The sequence below is a fragment of the Passer domesticus genome, chromosome Z, assembly GCF_036417665.1.
Source record: "Passer domesticus isolate bPasDom1 chromosome Z, bPasDom1.hap1, whole genome shotgun sequence".
Classification (NCBI taxonomy): Eukaryota; Metazoa; Chordata; class Aves; order Passeriformes; family Passeridae; genus Passer; species Passer domesticus.
In genome coordinates this window covers 14486520-14507906 of record NC_087512.1, presented here as the reverse complement: position 1 = coordinate 14507906, position 21387 = coordinate 14486520, and the positions used below count along the sequence as shown (strand labels likewise).

The following is a 21387-nucleotide window of genomic DNA, read 5'->3' as shown; positions in this document are numbered from 1 at the left end:
CACGAGAAATATTGCATTTGTTAGCATGACTCGAAGTCAAAACACAGGTTTATGCCTAATTAATTAAATATTCACATACATTGTCCCCGTGCTAATTTAGAGTAACACTCTAGGAAAAGGACAAACCTGTAACTACTTAGGTGAGCACAAAAGCTGTGCCTGGATGCATTGCACCCTGATTACTGCTATATACTCTTTTCTGACCTGACAAACAACTCTTGTCTTGTCTAATATATCTATCCACAGTGCTTCCAGTACAGCAAAAAATCAAGAAGATGGAAGAATTAATTTAAAACATATAGAAAATGCTATGAATTTCTTGTATGAATTTTTAACACTAACGAAGACAAGTCTTATCTTCATTTTCAAGACCTGTCAGTCCTTGTCCTGGTCATGCAGTTCTTTACTGAGTATGGAAAGCCAAATAGGGAGTCAGCAGTGCCTCCTTCTTCTTTCCAAGCAGTACTTATTGTTTTTCAGACAACACATTTTGAGGAAACTACTCTTACACAGATCCATGCAGTTAACCTTGCTCTAAACCAGCACTAGCGTAGCTCAAATTGCAAGTATGTAAATTTTTTTCACAGAAGAAAAGGCACAAGTTTCTCCCTTATAAAACCACACTGTGGATGGTAATTGAAATATCCAATCTACAGCCCCTCTGAGGAATTGTGATCTCTGCTATCTGGTCATCATCTAGTTAGGTCTTTCTCTCTAAGACATAACCCCTCACTAACTTTTCATCAGATTGTCACTTGCAAACAAACAAATGGTACAGGTATGTTAACCCACTAAATACACTCTCCCTGGATTTCCTTCTGCTCGGCTTCAGCCAGTTGGATTAGACTGAAGGCTGCCTAAAGTGCCCATATTTTCCTTTTCTCTTTTGCAGTAAGATTCTCCTGGACTCCTGTAGTTGGGGACAGGAAGGTGCTTGAGTGCTCCATGCAAGCGCTGCCCTCTGCAGATAAGTCAAACAGCTCTAAGACTTCAATACCAAAAAGAAGTGCTTTTGCCTAAAAGCTGCTATTTCTCTAGGTATTTACCAGCCTAGTACTAAAAGTTTCAAATATCCTTTTTACATCAGACATGAAGTTCCTCCTCATCAAAAAATCACGTTATTTCCTTTCCTTGAATAAAAACCCATTTCATATATTACTTTTTTCTGGCCAAATTAAGCAATTTCTTTCACAAGGCTAGATGTGAGCTAAAGCCTACCATAAAAGCCCAGGAACATTTGTTCTTTTGACTATGAAATACTGCAACAACATTCAAAACAGCAGTAACAGTATAAATCAGTACGCTATTTCCCCATTCAGTTAATTTTATTGCAGAAATTGATCAGCTGGTACCACACCAGGTTTTCAGTCTTTTGTAGTCTTCCTTTTCTCAATAGCAGAGCGGTTTTGATAACATTCTTGTGTGAAGATATAATTTCTGTATATTTCTCTGATAAAACAGGAGTCAGAGCCATGCCAATTTATAATTGCAGACTTACTTAGTCTCTGTGATATATTTGATTTGCAGCTCCGGGCCCTTGGAAATTCATAAGGGTTATGCAACACTGTTAGCAATTCAGTCATTTACAACACTGAATACTTTAAGAATGGGTGTAGGAGGTGGGTGTGAAAAACTTACCACAAGGATGCCATTGGAAGAGTCACTGATTTAACTTAAAGCAAGTCTCAGCAGTAATCTCCCATGAATCCTTGTGAAAAGTATGGTAATATAAATTGGAATAGCAAATGTTGTGTCTGCCTCCATCTAGAATGTTCTTAGTACCTCAAGTGTTCATTGGTTACTCACCTGAAGTCACTCCCCGCTCAACTTTCATTGGGTTGCCCTGTATTACCTCATCCTAACTCCTCTTCCCATCCCTTTCCCCATTGGACCATTTACATTGTAATCCCTCCTACCCTAGCCCAAATATATACCCTGGAGCCTCCCTCAACGGGCTGGACTCTTTCCCCAGTGTCCTCCTGCTTGGCTGTCTCCCTGTTAAGCTGATCCTTCTTCTGCAACCCTGATCTTTCCTACACCTTGGATCCTACATTAAAAACCTCGTTGGATCTATCTGGGACTGAGTCACCTCCTTTGACCCTGGTGGGCAAGAGCTATCCATCTGGGACTGGGCGGAAGGTGGGCTGAGAGATTGTGTCAGTGGGTGAAAAGGGGGCACTCTTCATCCCTCTGGCGTCTCACCAGCACCGGCCCAGGGATTTTCCCCGGTGGGGTGGCGACAAGGTTGCTCCCCTCTCGAGCGGGACCCCGCAAATGCGGACGAGTTATTTGTGAGCTTCTGCTTGGTACTTGTTGTGCACATATTGCTCCTCTGTCCATTGCCTTTTTTCCAGCACTTTGGTGTTGAGGAATGAATTTGGTGTAGTTAGATCTGGGTGCAGCTGCCGTGGAGCGGCAGGTTGAGCTCTGGGTGGCAGGGAGCGTAGGCAAGAGGCCGTTAATTGCCCGCTTTGTGGTGGGGTGAGCAGCAGTCTAGCAGGCACTGTTGGTTCACAGAAGCCTCCCACGGTGACGGGATTCCAGCAGTGAAAGTCTTTGGTGGTGTGAGTGCGACCCCCAGAGTGCCTCCTGAATGGTCACACTGGGACGTTTCCACATTCGCCAGTTTGCTTGAGGCCTTACAGATTACTCTTAGAATCTACTGCTCAGGTGAAGTTTTCATTTTGTTGTAATTGCTGTTCACAACATCTGTTTATGTACAAATAGTTGGGGTGAAAAAGCCAGTCATGGATAATGTATTCTTCATTGTGTTCCTTTACATGTCTCTGGATGTGAGCTCTGGAAGATGATGATACTGTTGTATTATGTAGCAGATACAGAAGTAGTATCTTGGCTCATTTGCTGAATTTTATAGCTCTTCCCTGGCTTTGAAAAGGCACTCCCCAAACTTTTTGAAGTTTTTCCTGTATGGTAATCCAAGTGAACCTCTGGACTGGGAAAATGTAAGGGTATAGGCCAACATATGTCAGGACTTTCTGGAGAGCTAATGACATACACAGTGTAGTTCTGGATTTTCTATCATTTAGAGTTTTACATGCTTGTGTTCTAAGTAGTCAAAAAATATTTGAGGACACCCTTTCATCAAGTATTTTGGCAGTTGCTTGGTAGGGCCTTATACAGCACTTGGTAGGACCCCACTAAATGACACTTCATTTTCCCTGAGCGAAGAAAAGCCACCTCCTTGTACGTGTTTTGGATGGAACAAGACCAACCGGTCTTTTATAGTTTACGTTTGGTTTGTGCTTTGTATTTTCTCACTGAACAGACCCCACCCTGAAAACAGTTATACCTGACCTGAAAATAGGGTAGGAGAGGGCAAGTCTGACCAGTTAAAAGATTTGAGGTAGTCTTGAACTTCACAGGCGCTAAGTCCTTCATAAAATCTGCCAGGTTTTAAATAGCTTTTGGGGAGGCCCTTCAAAAAAATTTACCATATGGCAGACGACAAACCAAATCTGATTCCCCCATGACTGGTAGCTGGCATTCTGTGGGTGCTGCAGGCATCAAATCTCCTCAATAACAAATTAGTTTGCTGACTCTTTTTCCATGCCATTTTATTCAGTCCCTGATTTTTCCTCTCTTTTCCCTTCCACTTAGCAAACTAATGTATTTTACTGTCCTTATGTGTAACAAGAGTTTCTTCTGTCAGCAAACGGAGAACCTAAGCTTCTGGGTCCAGTTTCTGGCACCTCATCTAGAAAAGAAAATGTAACCAAATGAAACTTCTGGCAGCCTCTTCCATAAGATGAAATACAGACAAATATATATAAAAAACCACTGTGACTTCCCATTTTATGAAATAAATAGGCCACATTAGAACAGACCATTTTCTGTGAAGGTCTGCAAAACTGCATTCAGGTAACAGGAATTAAAAGATTCCTTGAAGTGTGAGCTGAATATATCTCTCTACAAGGGGCTGCTGCTCATTTCAGCCAGGTTAGGCAAATGCTTTCTACGACTGAAGAAAATTGAAAATCATTGCAGCTCACAGTACGTAGCTGAAAACAATGAAGAAAACAGCCTCATTAGGCAGTGTGCTGGACAGTATCACAATATCAGGCATGAGTGATTGCTTAGGCTCTTACCCACAGTATTCAGACTCCTGCAGGCTAACTTACTACTTGTAAACACAAAGTTTTAGCCTCCAGAGAGTTCTATCAAACACATGGCACTGAGACTCAGGGTTTCTGTCAGATTAAGCAAGAGCACCGGGTTTGCTCAGCGCCTTGCAGAACTGAAGTCTTTAGAAGAGGTGAAGCCCTGAAGCCACAGTAGGTGAGAAATTAGGAGAAGATGGCAATAAAAAGAGCATTTAATTTTATTTTCCAAAATAGGTCACACAAGACTCTTAGTCTCAAGTCAGACCTGGTATTCTGATCATCAGACTGGGTGAACAGGTTGTTTCTCTCATCTACTACTGACTACTCTGCCCTTTTTTCCCCTGTGTGGAACACTGTAGTGTTCCTTGGTCAAGACTCAAAAAAACCTACTACTGTTACAAATGCATTAGCCAAATAGAATGTTTTAATAAAACCATATGAGGCACCAAAAACTACACCAGTTACTGAAAAGCAATCCACAACTTGCTGTATTCATAATTCACAAAGAGCAAACTGTAATGCCTTTGGAATGAAAAAAATAGATAACATTTCATCTGAATTACAGCATCTGATCTGCAGCTGAAATCCTTTGATTCAAACAGTTTTAAACCAAAATGAAGCACCTAGTCTTTAAACATGGCAGCAGGGTACTCTTTCTGTTCCATTAAGTGCATCTAATTGCAGTCCAAGGCTGCACAGGCTGCTTCATCAATATATAATTTGTTTTTCAAAGCATTCTGAAGAGAAAGAGAGTGAGTCAGAGAAGACCAAAAGACATGCTGATTGATCCTCAAATCAGTATGTTTTAATGTTCACTTAGAAGAGGGAGTTTGAAGGCAGATACTGCATAATAAATACTTTCCTTTCTTACTTCTTTTTTTAGAGCATTACCTGATCTGACTCAGAGCAGCACCAATAAAAAGAAAGGTGAAACAAGCAAACAAAAACCTATTTGAAGTACTTTTTGCACTGTTTGGAAATACTTCATTAAAGACCTACCATCTTTGACAGGGACAGAAAGATAGGGCAATTCCAGACCTCAACTGCAAGAAGACAAATAAAAGTAATAAGAACAAGGGGAAAGAAAAAGTTAACACCATTAACACCAGTATTAACCTTTCCTTCAATTAACTGAAAGCATAAACCATCCCAGTTTGTTCTCACCTTCAAGTACCTCCTTTATCAGAATATTTGCTGCTTGAACTGTTCTATTAGAAATGTTGTGAGAGAAACTGCCTTTGAAACTATTTACTTGTACTTTATCTATACTGCAGTTAATTCAGTGCTCAAAACAGTATCCATGGAACACTGGGGAAATTCCTGATTTAAGTTAGCTATTATTGATACTAGTCTTACCTTAAATACATGGAATCTAAAAGGGCTGATTTAAACAAAAATGTCTGCCTCAGCTAAGTCTACACTAAACTTCTAGATAATTTACATTATCTTAAAGGAGGAATGACTTCTTTTCATTTGGAACTTGCCATTCAAGAACTGATCCAAATATCTAGTTTATTTTTCTGCTTGAAACAGAGGAAACAGTGAATGTGCCAAAAGACTGCAAGAATATCAAACAAAGAAAGCATTATGACCTGCATGAATCTCATTCTAATCTCTCAGACCGGTTTCAGCTCAGTAATGTGGAGCTTCATTTATCTGACAGTTGTCTCCAACGATGATTACCCCAGGTAAATTATTACTTCTGTATATATTCAGTCCTTTGAAGCATAATTACACTTTTCTAATATAATCATATATGGGTACCAGTTTCTTGTATCAGAATTAAATTAACTGTTTTATTGATTTCTTGTGATAGTGAGCTCCATTGTTCATACAGATGTTAAGATTACAAGGTGTTAAAAAAAGGAGTTAACATAGCAAATTCATCATAGAGAGAAGACACAATGGCCTCACGAGGGCTTCCTGAAGGTTCAGGTGAAGTTCAAAGCATCTCAGTGGGAACACTTAGGTTAAACACCTATTAGATTGAATACACAAGACTCTTGTTTCCACTAGGTGTTGCTTTATATAAAGCATGATACATCCACCTCATGTTGTTGAATATTGTGAGCTAGATTTCTAAAGTAAGAATAAATGTGCCAGGTTAAATGTGATCAGTAGTACATCTTTCACAAAACAGGCAAGATGACCACATGAGTACAAAATTTACTGCCATTTGTAAAATTGCTTCTAAATATGAAATGCACGTGAAGAAGATTCTGAAATATTGAAGTGGTGAAATTTTTGTTTGATTGAATAAATAAATGTATAAGAACAGCATAGGTTGGTGAATTAAATTTCTATTTCTATTCAAATCCTTTGCTTCTGCTTTCATTTCTACTAACTTCATTCTATGCAAACAACTAAAACCAAATTATTCTCTTTTAATATGCAAACTGAATGTGGAGATTAAACTTGTATATAAAGCTTTATAAGACTGGAATTTTCTTCTTGGGCAGCAACAACTAAGTCAAGATCTTACTCCATTACTTCTTCTATTAATGTATTAATGTATTCTTATAATACATCCATATGTAATTAAAAATGTCACCTGTCTTGCATTTATCCTCTAAACTTATTTATTATTGAATTTACACTCTAGAAATACTTCCCCTTTTTCTTTTAAAAGGACTTCTGCTGGTCTTTCGGGTTTTTTTGCTAATCCTTTTACTGGTTATACTGTCTTGAAAAATGAAATATATTTGTTCAGTGAACTTCACTAAACGCATTTTCATTATATCCTAGTATTTTCCTCCAGGTCTCCTCTACTTTTTTTTTTTTTGACTTATAATGTTGAGGTATTTCTAGAGGTGGGCTGTATAAGTGAGTGCTAACACTAACAATTTAGTGTGGGTCTCCCAGAAATGCCTACAGTCACATACATACTCCATAATACACACAGAATTAAAATTGTTATGACATGAACTAATAAATTATTGAATAGACATGGTGAATGAAGCTGTCTTACATTTGCATTTCATTGGGTCAGAAGTTAGGTCCAATGGCTGATCTGTGAGTAAGAGCTTCCTCTGCTTCTCTCTGTGGAAGACAACAAATGTGTGAAGACATCAAAAATGTATTTCCTGTATAGCAAAAGTTTTTTTATAAAAAACACTGAAGAGTAATAAGCATGATTGCCTCATCACCATTAATTATAGTAATCTTTAACAGGCTTTGAAGAAATGTACTTACACCACTGCAATGTGATCTCAATGTTTTTCACTGACTTGTAATTTAAAAAGCATCAGTAGAAAGACCCAAAACTACTTCATAGAAATAATCCATTTTATATCATTTTTAAAAAATTAACCTGAAATTTTCCAAAGGTATTATCTAGCTAGCTTGTGCTCTCAGAAGCGATGTCTAGGTAGATGTGAGGAAACAATTTTTATTTTTTCCTCAACATTACGTGAAGACTACCCGAGGGGTGTGGGGAGGGGCTGCACCTGTTCTGGCAGCCATTCCACGTCTCACATGGAATAGGCAGTATCCAGCAGGAAGAGCACAGCAACAAGATCACTGCCCTCTAGAAAGGCTTTCCCACTGATGGGCAGAAAGTCTGCACTAGCGGACTGCAGTCAAACACTTCACTAGCCAATGGTCTCCAGCCAGCAAGCAGACCTTGGGAGAAGCCCTGGGGGATAAAAGTAACTGTACCAAAAGTTGCAAGGCACAGCACTTGGCTTGCTGACTTCACTTCACTGACTGACCACCTGAGACCACTGAGCCTTGTGCCTAACTCGTCCTGCTCTACCTCTTCTCCCTCTCCTGCTCCAGCCTTTGCTTGTCCTACCTCCCTGCATACATTCCTGACACCCCTGCCTGCTTTCTCCCTGCCCACCTGGTCATGCCTGAGTCACCTGCTTCCAACACTGCTTTGCCGATTCAGCCTGCTGCCACAATCCCACTGCAACCCTGTCCAGGGATCTATACCTCCTGCCCAAGTACCCCCTTTCCTCATGTCTTGCCTGTTGATGTGGAAGCTGTGCCTTCTTTCAAAGCTGCACCTCTCTTACAGCCTCACAGGCTTTCCCTAGCAGGTAGTGTGCACACATCCCCTGCCACTAGGATGTCAGTGGCACACTCCGAAGTTCTGGTGGCAACGCTCACTTTTTCTCTCTGTCTCTCCCCTCTGTCTTTGTCCCGCTCTACTCCTTTTCCTTCTTCCTTCTCTGCCTTTTCTCTTCTTTAGTAGGGCAACACATGGTTTGTTACCAATGAACAATGGTTGCCGGGTTTGTGCTTAACTTTGTCCTAGAAAAATCTTTTGTAAAAGAGCCTTCCAAAGTTTCCCACTGTGCAATGTAACAGTAGGATAATTTTTATATTTCAGTGCTGAAAGAGAGAGTACAAAGAGGGCAGAATTATAATATAGACTAAACAACCATCTGATCCTAGAATATAAAATAAATATTTCCAGAGAGAATTGATTCCTTGGATTAGAGGGTGAGGAACAAAAGTGAAACCCAACTTTCCTACCTTGAGGATGACTTCACAAGTCATTTAGTATTAAACACAGAATCATCAAGGTAGACACTTTCAAGATCACCAGTCCATTCATCTGCCCAGCACTGCCCCATAACTCTAAACCACTAAACCACACCACCCAGAGCCAGAAGCCTCTTGAACACCTCCAGGGATGGTCACTCCACCACCTCCCTGGGTTACCTATTCCACTGACTGACCAGCTGAAATATTTTTTTTTTATCTGATCTGAATTTATTAGATTCTCTCTCTCTATCTTTGATGACATCCCATGTTAGTAGGAATAACGTCATGAACCCATTTTATCTGAAGAGTCACCCCTCTTGATGGCATCAGTTAGTACAATTCCAACCCTTTTCCAAAACTCCTCTTTCAAAATGTCTTGTGGGATGATAGTGGGGAAACTAAAAAGGACCATTTAACAAACCTCTTCAACTGTCTTGTAGAAAAACTTACACCCCCCTCCCTCAGGGTCCCCACAACTTGGAGATAAATTTCCTTTTGCTGCGTAGGCAACCTGGCACCCATCCTGGCTACCAAGCTTGATTCCACCCACACTCTACAGGAAAAATAAGGAAAAGAAAGAAAAAGAGCCCTGAAAGCCAACAGTGTGGGCTGACCATGCCCTTGCGTGTCCCCTCCCTCGGTAAAGAGCCACCTATGGCTGGCTATTACCCTCAGGGCAGAAGCCCAGCGGGGAATGCCGGCCGGCCAGGATAGCTCAGCGGGGGGGCCAGGATAGCTCAGCGGGGGGCTCAGGCAACCCAGGCAGGCTATAGTGATTTGCAGTCAGCTCTTTAGTGATTTCAGCTCTTTTAGCTTGCCTGGTGCCGTCGGTACCGCCGCCGCAGCAGACGCAGAGAGAGAGGGAGAAGCGCTGTATGGGTTCCGCAGGGTTCTTTTATTCGGGTCTCCGCGAAGGGTCCAGTGACAGCTCTTCTCTCCCGAACCGGGCAGAGTTAGGGGTTTTTATACCCTACAGGGGTTTTGAAAACTGTCCAATAGTAAGGGTCAAGGGAAAGTAACCTATGGATATACAGGGAGATAACAGTGTCCAAAAGGCGGAAGAGAGGGGCTTCTAAAGCCTTAGTCATGCTGACTTTGGTATTTCCTAGCTCAGGCCTCTGACCGCCAGCATGTCCCCATGCTGGTGCAGGAAAGCTTTGTGAACGGCCACTGCTGGCAAAGCAGGCTGAGGTGGCACAAGAAGCTCCTGCACTGCAGTGCAAGTTTCTCAGAGCTCCTGTCACAGCCCCAGCCCTGCTCCCAGCACTGTGCATTCTACCCCAACAGAAACAGCCACACCAGGCAAGAATTTACTGCTTTTGGAAACATTTTTATTTATCAATATCAAGAAAACAATCATTATCTGCTAATACCAAGTATCACGATCACTAAATGTACCACTATCACTAAAACAATCACCATCCTGTAATATTAACTATCACTATCGCTAATACAATCGCTGTCCTCTAATATCAAATAACGCTATCATTAAAACAATCACTATCCTCTACTATTAACTATCACTATCATTAAAACAACCACCACCCTCTAATATCAAGTATCCCTACCACTATCCCTAAAAGAATCACTACCACTATCACTATTTATCACTACCACTATCACTATGTATCACTATCACTATCACTAATACAATTACCCTCCTCTAATATCAAGTAACGCTATCCTTAAAACTATCACTATCCTCTAATATTAACTAACGCTATCATTAAAACAACCACCACCCTCTAATATCAGGTATCCCTACCACTATCCCTAAAAGAATCACTAGCACTATCACTACTTATCACTATCACTATCACTATCACTAATCATCTCTCACTATCACTAATCATCCTCCTCTAACAGATAATAGTCCTGCTGGTATTGGTAGGAGGGGCAAGAGGATGCTGTGGGCTGAGGTGACTCCAGGGAAATCCAGTGGTCCCGTGAAGAGGCGTTGTCAGCCAGAGCACAGAAGGAGCAGGTGGGCAGAGGTGACGGGTCTGCGCCCATGTTCTTGTAGCGCTGGGCGAGCTCTGCTGCAAAGAGCTCAGGAAACAGGCGGCAGCTGTCCCTGAAGCCCTTGCCTTGGGCTCTCTCGCCGCTTGCCGCTCCTTCTCCTGACTCTGCTTCACCTCTAGGCTGACCACAGCTTTCCCAGGAAGAGTGCCAGTCCTGTCCTCTTGCCTCTTTGTCCTCCTGGCTCCTCCTGTAGAAACAGATTTCCAAGAAGACTCCTCACAGATAGGAATTTGGAGCACAGGTTCCTCAGAGCCCTGCGAGGAGCCGCCTGGGCGCTCCTGCATGCTGCAAAGACTTCCTTGCCAATGGCAGCAATTAATAACTCACCTCTCTCTCTTCAGCAGCTGATGCATGACTAGATACACAGACACTGCCCCAAGCAGAAGCAAAGCTGAGGCTGCTACTGTCCCTACTAGGATGTAGTACTTGCCGGGGTCACGGTGTGCAGCAGTCTCGGCTTTTTGCCCACCGGATGACCCTGGCAGGAGAAGAGACAATGCAAGAGTCAGCGTTTGTGCTCTGCACTAGGCATAACCCCACAGCGTGCTTCAGATGCCCAAGGACTGGCACTGCTAGTGAATCAGAACTGACATCTGATGTTGTCTTCAGAGATGGGTTCCTCTGCCTCTGGTGTCTTAGCATCAGGGACCAAGAGGGATCCCATCAAGTTCTCATGCACAAGAGCCCAGTGTGTGCCAGGGAGCAGCACTGCCCCATCTACTCCTCCGGGCTGCAGGCCCGGGCTGCGTGCTGGGCACCTGCAATTCACCCATGGAGAGCACTGCAGGGATACAGCAGAAATGCTGCTCTTTGCCCAAGACAGCATCTAGCAAGCACTCACCTGAATATTGCTCAGGCTCAGCAAGTGTGCTGGTGTCCTCTATTGCTTCTCTTTTTTCATGTGAGCCTGGCACACTGTCACTTTCTTCCACGGCTAAGGTCTCCGGCACAGTCTCAGAATCTGTCTCTTCAGAAAAAAACAAAACAAAACATTGCACACATTAAGCAGAAGCCACTGCCCCTCAGCACAAGCACGGTACCATGGCCTGGGCATTCCGGCAAGCGGCGCTGACGAGGCCGCTGTCCCCCCCAAGACAGGAGGAATGGACAGCTGGATTTTCTGCAGTGCAACAAGAAGTGCAGACCCAAACCAGCCAAGACTTAATCAACCAAATGACCCACAGAAGGAGTACCTTCACGTTCCCCCTCACCCTTGGGCTCCAGCTTCAACCCGTCCCTGAGCCTGAGCTTTGCAAGGGGCAGCCAAGGCTTGCTCTGATGTCGTTGCTGCCTCCATGCTGTGCTGACCGTGTGCCGAACCCAAATTCAGCACTGGCCTTTGCCCAACATCTGGATGCCAATGTCTGCACAGAGCAGCCCTGGCCAGGAATGCTACAACTGCAGCAGCAGCTGGAGAAGGCCCTGGCAATCATCTGGAAGCACAGCTGCAAGCAGAGGCTGTGTTGGACCATCTCTAGGGCTCCCTGCAGGAGCTATGAAATGGAGTGGGCCTGCAGCAAGACTCTGACTGAGTGCTTCTGGCTGTCCAGGACACAGCACATGCCTACAGGAAGCAAAAGCTCAGCTTCCCGGCTGCCAGGTTTAACAGAGTGGGATATACTAACCAGATGGGGCTTCATGCAAGGCTGCCAGGAGCTCCTCTGGAACATCCGGCAATTCTTCAGGGAACTCTTCAGGAACTTTGTCATCGTTCATCCCTATTGTTAGATTTACAAAAGCACGTTAACCTATGACGGTATTTTTCTCGTGAATAAAATAGGGAAAAGGGGCGCTCCTTTTTGTGAAGGCAGGACAGACTGACTACTCACGCTTGAGGTACCAGCTCGGAGTCAGCACGGTATCTGCCCCTCGCTCAGGGCCTGAAAGAGCACTCTCTGTCTCCACAACTACAACCAAACACCCACAAGAAGTTACCATCACGTGCACTGCCCTGATGGGCACACCTCAAGGCCTGGATGTGGAAGGCACTGAACAGGGCACGCTCAGGCAGCTCTGCATCCTCACAGCTGCAGGGGGGTCTGGCTGCCCTTGGGACACTGAGCTGGCAGCTCCCACATGAAGGGAAAAGCCGTGGCGTGCCCACATGATCTGTGTGCGGGTCAGCCCTGGAGCCGGGCCACAAGGCTGGACAACCAGAGCGGAGGGACGGACAGCCACTGCTGAGTGATGGAGAACTGCTGCTGAGCTTCCGGGCCTGACCCGACCCTCCCCACATCCTTGCTCCTTAGGAAGCTCTCTCCATGCTGCATCCTAAAGCAGCTGCAGCCCGTCACACTTCCCCTGGAGCCTCTGCCCCTCTGCCTGCCCCGTGCTGCCTTCCTGGCTCAGCCATCCCTGCTCCCGGCCCTGCTGCTGCCAGCCAGGGCTGTGTGCTGGCCCCTGCCTGCCTACCTGCTCCCTGCCCAGCTGCTGGAGCACTCTGGGCATTCTGGGCTGGCAGGGCCATGAGAAAGAGCAGCAGGAGGTAGTGGTGCAAGACCATGATCCCCCCTGCTAGCAACACTCTGCTGCTGCTGCTGCTGCTGCTGCTGCTGCTGCATTGTTGCCCAGAGTGAGCACTGAAGAGCACAGTGGGGCTCTGGAACCTGACGTCAAACAGAGCTCTGTGACCTCATAAAAAAATGATGGCTGTGAAGGCCCCAGTGTACGCCCACGTTGCCTGTGAATTCCTGCACCTCCCCTCTATTGAATTTCCTTATTCTGCACAGGAATGGAAGGAGCCAAATGGAGAAGGGCTGGAGTATTTTGGAGGCAGCATTGTGCATGGGAATGCAGAGGCACTCACGTCTTATTCCTCAGAAATTCCCTATAAGAAGACCTGGATGAAGGCTGCTGTAAAAAGCCCAAAGTCAAGAGTGTTTCTTTGGTAGTATTTTTGTCTGAAAGAATTGTGGCAAAACCCTGCTTTTCCCATGACTTCTGCTACAGTTTCATGACCTTTGATGGCAGCACTGCTTCCATCCTCCACTGTCACGCAAACATGGCTGTGCAGTGCTCACGCATCTCCCCCGTCAGCCTGGTTTACTCCCTTTTCCACTTCCAATGCTACTTAAAGCTCTCTCAAGGAGCCCTGCTAACTCTGGAGCCAAGAGCCTTTTTCCCTTTCAGGCACATGTAGCCCATGTGCCACCATCAGGCCTGCTGTCCTGTACACTAACCCACGCTCAAACTCCCACACTGCTGCTGGGAACACCAGGCTGCCGCCTCTTCACCTCTAGAGCCTTCCTGGGTCTGGCTCACTGCACGTGGCGGAAGAAAATACCACATGCGGCCCAGATCCCTCAAGCAGTCATCCAGAGCCCCTCAACTCCCTCTGGCTTGTTCTCGGACACCATCAGGCACCGCCCGCCACGGGACACACACAAATGTCTTGGTTGCTGCAGATATCAGTTAACACTGCTGGCCTTTTAGCCGAGCAGCTCTTCTGGCAAATAAATATGCATGACTTCTGTGTGCCAGGCAACCTACGCTCAGAAGCTCTTGGACAGCCTTCTAGAGCACCTTTGGTACAGCTGTCCCTGAAGCACCACTTAACCCCCAGGTGTTTCCAGCTGCAAGCAAAGAGGCACTGACAGATTTCCACCCCTCGGGTCTCTCTCCAAGGCTCGTAAGAGTCCTATGCAGCTGACAAGCTGCAGAAACTCGGCCCATGGCATCCTCTGGAATCAAGCACACATCACTGCCCACCGTCAAGGCCGCAGCACATAATGAGCAGAGGGCCAGAGCAGGCTGGACGCTGTCTTGGTGACATCTCCTTCCTACGTAGGACCCAGGCAGGCTGCCCAGCTGCCTCGGCCTTGGCTCTGAGCGCCATCTCGGGCCCTCCATTCCTGCCCGAGGGGAGGCACCGATGAACACGGCCCTCCTGTGTTCCTTAAGCGGCCGCACGCCCAGGCTCTCCCTTACCGCGCTCCGCGCCATTGTGCTGCTCGGCGGCTCGTCACCAGCTGTGGCACCAGTGTCCCCAGAGCTCCTGCAGTGCTGCTGCTGAAGCCGCCCGCGGCGTGTGGCCCGGCAGGGCGGCTGCGCCGCCCGCAGCCCGCGGCCTCCTCGTCCCCTGCTGCCGCCATTGCGCACGGGACCCTGAGGGGCGGGCACGGGGCTGCGGGGCTGTGCCGGCCCCGCTTGCCGGGCCTCAGCCCCAGCTGCTGCTGCTGGCTCGCAGCGACCACTGCAGCAGTAAAACACCTCTGGATTTATTGGAGTGCATACAAAAACTGCCCCTGGGCACTTCTCCTTGTGTGTTGCTCTAGCCACTTGCCAGTCCCTTGCTTGCCCGCTATAGCCCTGTTCCTTTGCCACTCACTCTCTATTTTGTGGTCCCTCCAAAGCTTCTTCAAGAGTCTCCATCCTGCCCCAGCCCAGACTGCGCTCTCTCCTGCTCCCTCCTGCTCATTCTGCGTCTCTTCCTCTGTCCCTGCTGCCCCTTCCCGCAGCTCCGCTCCCGTTCCCTGGCCCTCTTTTGCTCCCGTTGTCTCTCCGTTCTGCTTCCTGCCCCTGTCTCTTCCGTCTCTATTTCTCGGCTCCACTCCCTGGGCCATGCTCGCTTCAGGCTCCCAGGCAAACCGGCCCGGCAGCCGCTCTCTGCAGCCGGGACACGGCGGGGAGCTCTCCTGCAGCGCCACGACAGCGGCCAATCGGGCCCGGCACCGGCGCCTCGGCCCTCGCGCCAGAGCGGGGCCGCTCTGAGGCAGCGGCGGCAGCTGGAGCTGCGGCCCGGGAAGCGGGGCCCGCACAGCCCCACAGCCCCGGGCCCGCCCCTGCCGGCCCCAGGGGCAGAGAGCAGGGATGAGGTGGCAAACCAAGGCACTGGCGACTGGACAGAGCAACACACAAGGCAAATGCCAGGCACGGTTTTTGCCGGACCCCATTGAATCCACAGGTGTTTTCCTGCTGCAGTGGCATGTCAGCTCCCTCAGAAGCAGCTGAGGCATTTCAGAAAGGGCACTGCAGGGCATGACCATGCACATGTCCCACAGCTCTCAGTTGTGCATCTGGAAGGCTGCAGGTGTGGATGCCTATATGACAAGAGCTTGTGAGGCTTGGTTCAAGGGTTGAGGCACAGCTCTCATCTGAACAGAGCCCTGGGCTGCCCTCTCAGGAGGTGGCTATCTCAGAGCTGCTGGTATCTCAGAGAGGCCCATGAGAGAGGGCGCAGAGGCGCAGCCGGAGCTGCTGTGGAGAGCAGAGGAGAGGAACAAGGGTGAGGAGCTTAGTGGTTCCTCTTCATCACTTCAAAGGGAAGAGCATTGTCTTGGGACAGTCTTTACCGCCCGAGCAAGAAGCAGAAGGAGCCCCCCAAAAGCCCCTTGTCCAGAGATGCCTTCAAGCATCTCTCTGGCAATTGCTGCCGGCAATATCCTCCCCGCACACTGCAGGCAACAGTTACCCTCAGCAGCAGCTGTGCTGCGTTTCTTGGACAGCAGCTTTGCTGCACTCACACGTCCAGCTTTGGCTGCAGATGGCCCAGCTGGAGCAGGCATGGGCAAAGGCCTGCAGGGCCACTGTCAGTCGGACTCGTGAGCCCAGGACAGCAGTTCCCTGGCATGCTGGTTTCTTGCAGTGCCTCGCTTGCTTCATCTGAGACAGGCACTCCGTCACTTCTTTCCACCTGCAAGGCCTTCCTACATTCCATCACTTGAGAAATTGAGCAGGATATACCCCAGTCTATACTGCCTGAGTCTTAATCACCCTGAACTAAAAGTTAAGTCAAGTCCAAAAACAGGAATAAAGGAGCCTGCAAGTGCCACACTCGCTCAAGCAAAAGATCACATCAACGTTCTGTGTTGTATTCCAGCTCTGGGCTTTTTTCCCATACTGCGTGCGACAAGACTGTAATTTCTATTATAATTATAGTCGCTGTTATCCATCTAATTTTTAAGAAGGCTCCTGTGATTGATAGGACATTCCTTCCCCTCTCACACAGCCCGGCTCCAGCTTTCCGCTCCTTGATGCTCCTCTCTTGAAGCTCTTCAGGGAGGGACTGCCACCACCTAAGTCACCACCTCGCGTCTCCTTGATGTGCTCGCTGCTGGACAGCCATCCCTCGCAGAACATCTTTCCCTCTCTGCCCAGACCTTCCTGATTCAGGGCAGCATCCCAAAAGAGCTCCCAGAGAAGCTTCTGCATGTCACTGCTAGCCAGCGTGTCCCCATGCTGGTGCAGGAAAGCTTTGTGAACGGCCACTGCTGGCAAAGCAGGCTGAGGTGGCACAAGCAGCTCCTGCACTGCAGTGCAAGTTTCTCAGAGCTCCTGTCACAGCCCCAGCCCTGCTCCCAGCTCTGTGCATTCTACCCCAACAGAAACAGCCACACAGGCAAGAATTTACTGCTTTTGGAAAAATATTTATTTATTAGTATCATTAAAGCAATCATTGTACCCTAAAACAAAGTATCAGTACCACTATCACTACCATTATCAGCATCACTATCATTAAAACAATCGCCATCCTTTAATATCAAGTACCCTTATCACTATCACTAAAACAATCACTACCTCTATCACTATTTATTGATATCACTGTCTCTAATCATCATCCTCAAAGAGACAGTATTCCTGCTGGTGCTGGTAGCAGGTGCACCAGGATGCTGTGGGCTGAGGTGACTGCAGGGAAATCCAGTGGTCCTGTGAAGAGGCGTTGTCAGCCAGAGCACAGTAGGAGCACGTTGGCAGAGGTGACGGGTCTGCGCCCATGTTCTTGTAGAGCTGGGCGAGCTCTGCTGCAAAGAGCTCAGGAAACAGGCGGCAGCTGTCCCTGAACCCGTTGGCTTGGGCTCTCTCACCGCTTCCGGCTCCTTCTCCTGACCCTGCTTCACCTCTAGGCTGACCACAGGAAGAGTCCCAGTCCTGTCCCTTGTCTTCCTGGCTCCTCCTGTAGGAACAGATTTCCAAGAAGACTCCTCACAGATAGGAATTTGGAGCACAGGTTCCTCAGAGCCCTGCGAGGAGCCGCCTGGGCGCTCCTGCATGCTGCAAAGACTTCCTTGCCAATGGCAGCAATTAATAACTCACCTGTCTCTCTTCAGCAGCTGATACACCCCTAGGTACCCAGACACTGCCCCAAGCAGAAGCAAAGCTGAGGCCGCTACTGTCCCTAGGATGTAGTACTTGCTGGGGTCACAGTGTCCAGCAGTCTGGGCTTTTTGCCCACCGGATGACCCTGGCAGGAGAAGAGACAATGCAAGAGTCAGCGTTTGTGCTCTGCACTAGGCATAACCCCACAGTGTGCTTCAGATGCCCAAGGACTGGCACTGCTAGTGGATCAGAACTGACATCTGATGTTGTTTTCAGAGATGGGTTCCTCTGCCTCTGGTGTCTTAGCATCAGGGACCAAGAGGGATCCCATCAAGCTCTCATGCACAAGAGCCCAGTGTGTGCCAGGGAGCAGCACTGCCCCATCTACTCCTCCGGGCTGCAGGCCCGGGCTGCGTGCTGGGCACCTGCAATTCACCCATGGAGAGCACTGCAGGGATACAGCAGAAATGCTGCTCTTTGCCCAAGACAGCATCTAGCAAGCACTCACCTGAATATTGCTCAGGCTCAGCAAGTGTGCTGGTGTCCTCTATTGGTTCTATTTCTTCATGCGAGCCTGGCACACTGTCACTTTCTTCCACGGCTAAGGTCTCCGGCCCAGTCTCAGAATCTGTCTCTTCAGAGAAAAAAAAACCAAACATTGCACACATTAACCAGAAGCCACTGCCCCTCAGCACAAGCACGGTACCATGGCCTGGGCATTCCGGCAAGCGGCACTGACGAGGCCGCTGTCCCCCCCAAGACAGGAGGAATGGACAGCTGGATTTTCTGCAGTGCAACAAGAAGTGCAGACCCAAACCAGCCAAGACTTAATCAACCAAATGACCCACAGAAGGAGTACCTTCAGGTTCCCCCTCACCCTTGGGCTCCAGCTTCAACCCGTCCCTGAGCCTGAGCTTTGCAAGGGGCAGCCAAGGCTTGCTCTGATGTCATTGCTGCCTCCATGCTGTGCTGAGCGTGTGCCGAACCCAAATTCAGCACTGGCCTTTGCCCAACATCTGGATGCCAATGTCTGCACAGAGCAGCCCTGGCCAGGAATGCTACAACTGCAGCAGCAGCTGGAGAAGGCCCTGGCAATCATCTGGAAGCACAGCTGCCAGCAGAGGCTGTGCTGGACCATCTCTAGGGCTCCCGGCAGGAGCTGTGAAATGGAGTGGGCCTGCAGCAAGACTCTGACAGAGTGCTTCTGGCTGTCCAGGACACAGCACGTGCCTACAGGAAGCAAAAGCTCAGCTTGCCGGCTGCCAGGGTTAACAGAGTGGGATATACTAACCAGATGGGGCTTCATGCAAGGCTGCCAGGAGCTCCTCTGGAACATCCGGCAATCCTTCAGGGAACTCTTCAGGAACCTTGTCATCGTTCATCCCTATTGTTAGATTTACAAAAGCACGTTAACCTATGACGGTATTTTTCTCGTGAATAAAATAGGGAAAAGGGGCGCTCCTTTTTGTGAAGGCAGGACAGACTGACTACTCACGCTTGAGGTACCAGCTTGGAATCAACATGGTATCTGCCCCTCGCTCAGGGGTTAAATGGGCACTCTCTGTGTCCACAACTACAACCAAACACCCACAAGAAGTTACCATCACATGCACTGCCCTGATGGGCACACCTCAAGGCCTGGATGTGGAAGGCACTGAATAGGGCACGCTCAGGCAGCTCTGCATCCTCACAGCTGCAGGGGGGTCTGGCTGCCCTTGGGACACTGAGCTGGCAGCTCCCACATGAAGGGAAAAGCCGTGGCGTGCGCGCATGGATCTGTGTGCGGGTCAGCCCTGGAGCCGGGCCACAAGGCTGGATAAGCAGAGCGGAGGGACGGACAGCCACTGCTGAGAGATGGAGAACTGGTGCTGAGCTTCCGGGCCTGACCCGACCCTCCCCACATCCTTGCTCCTTAGGAAGCTCTCTCCATGCTGCAGCCTAAAGCAGCTGCAGCCCCTCACACCTCCCCTGGAGCCTCTGCCCCTCTGCCTGCCCTGTGGTGTCTTCCTGGCTCAGCCATCCCTGCTCCCGGCCCTGCTGCTGCCAGCCAGGGCGGTGTGCTGGCCCCTGCCTGCCTACCTGCTCCCTGCCCAGCTGATGGAGCACTCTGGGCATTCTGGGCTGGCAGGGCCATGAGAAAGAGCAGCAGGAGGTAGCGGCTCAGGACCATCATCCCCCCTGCTAGCAACACTCTGCTGCTGCTGCTGCTGCTGCTGCTGCTGCATTGTTGCCCAGAGTGAGCACTGAAGAGCACAGTGGGGCTCTGGAACCTGACGTCAAACAGAGCTCTGTGACCTCATAAAAAAATGATGGCTGTGAAGGCCCCAATGTACGCCCACGTTGCCTGTGAATTCCTGCACCTCCCCTCTATTGAATTTCCTTATTCTGCACAGGAATGGAAGGAGCCAAATGGAGAAGGGCTGGAGTATTTTGGAGGCAGCATTGTGCATGGGAATGCAGAGGCACTCACGTCTTATTCCTCAGAAATTCCCTATAAGAAGACCTGGATGAAGTCTGCTGTAAAAAGCCCAAATTCAAGAGTGTTTCTTTGGTAGTATTTTTGTCTGAAAGAATTGTGGCAAAAACCTGCTTTTCCCATGACTTCTGCTACAGTTTCATGACCTTTGATGGCAGCACTGCTTCCATCCTCCACTGTCACGCAAACATGGCTGTGCAGTGCTCACGCATCTCCCCCGTCAGCCTGGTTTACTCCCTTTTCCACTTCCAATGCTACTTAAAGCTCTCTCAAGGAGCCCTGCTAACTCTGGAGCCAAGAGCCTTTTTCCCTTTCAGGCACATGTAGCCCATGTGCCACCATCAGGCCTGCTGTCCTGTACACTAACCCACGCTCAAACTCCCACACTGCTGCTGGGAACACCAGGCTGCCGCCTATTCACCTCTAGAGCCTTCCTGGGTCTGGCTCACTGCACGTGGCGGAAGAAAATACCACATGCGCCCCAGATCCCTCAAGCAGTCATCCAGAGCCCCTCAGCTCCCTCTGGCTTGTTCTCGGACACCATCAGGCACCGCCCGCCACGGGACACACACAAATGTCTTGGTTGCTGCAGATATCAGTTAACACTGCTGGCCTTTTAGCCGAGCAGCTCTTCTGGCAAATAAATATGCATGACTTCTGTGTGCCAGGAAACCTACGCTCAGAAGCTCTTGGACAGCCTTCTAGAGCACCTTTGGTACAGCTGTCCCTGAAGCACCACTTAACCCCCAGGTGTTTCCAGCTGCAAGCAAAGAGGCACTGACAGATTTCCACCCCTCGGGTCTCTCTCCAAGGCTCGTAAGAGTCCTATGCAGCTGACACGCTGCAGAAACTCGGCCCATGGCATCCTCTGGAATCAAGCACACATCACTGCCCACCGTCAAGGCCGCAGCACATAATGAGCAGAGGGCCAGAGCAGGCTGGACGCTGTCTTGGTGACATCTCCTTCCTACGTAGGACCCAGGCAGGCTGCCCAGCTGCCTCGGCCTTGGCTCTGAGCGCCATCTCGGGCCCTCCATTCCTGCCCGAGGGGAGGCACCGATGAACACGGCCCTCCTGTGTTCCTTAAGCGGCCGCATGCCCAGGCTCTCCCTTACCGCGCTCCGCGCCATTGTGCTGCTCGGCGGCTCGTCACCAGCTGTGGCACCAGTGTCCCCAGAGCTCCTGCAGTGCTGCTGCTGAAGCCGCCCGCGGCGTGTGGCCCGGCAGGGCGGCTGCGCCGCC

The 21387-nt window shown here is 48.8% G+C and overlaps 1 long non-coding RNA gene across 1 annotated transcript; it reads right to left on the bottom strand.

Annotated features, from left to right (window-relative positions):
• Nucleotides 1-9921: 9921 nt before the first annotated feature.
• LOC135290659 (uncharacterized) lies at nt 9922-12897 on the bottom strand. The gene is made up of 3 exons (XR_010353424.1): nt 12260-12897; nt 10962-11601; nt 9922-10821 (listed from the first exon to the last, which is right to left on the bottom strand). It is a non-coding gene; the product is annotated as an uncharacterized LOC135290659 (long non-coding RNA).
• Between the last annotated feature and the right edge of the window lie 8490 nt (nt 12898-21387).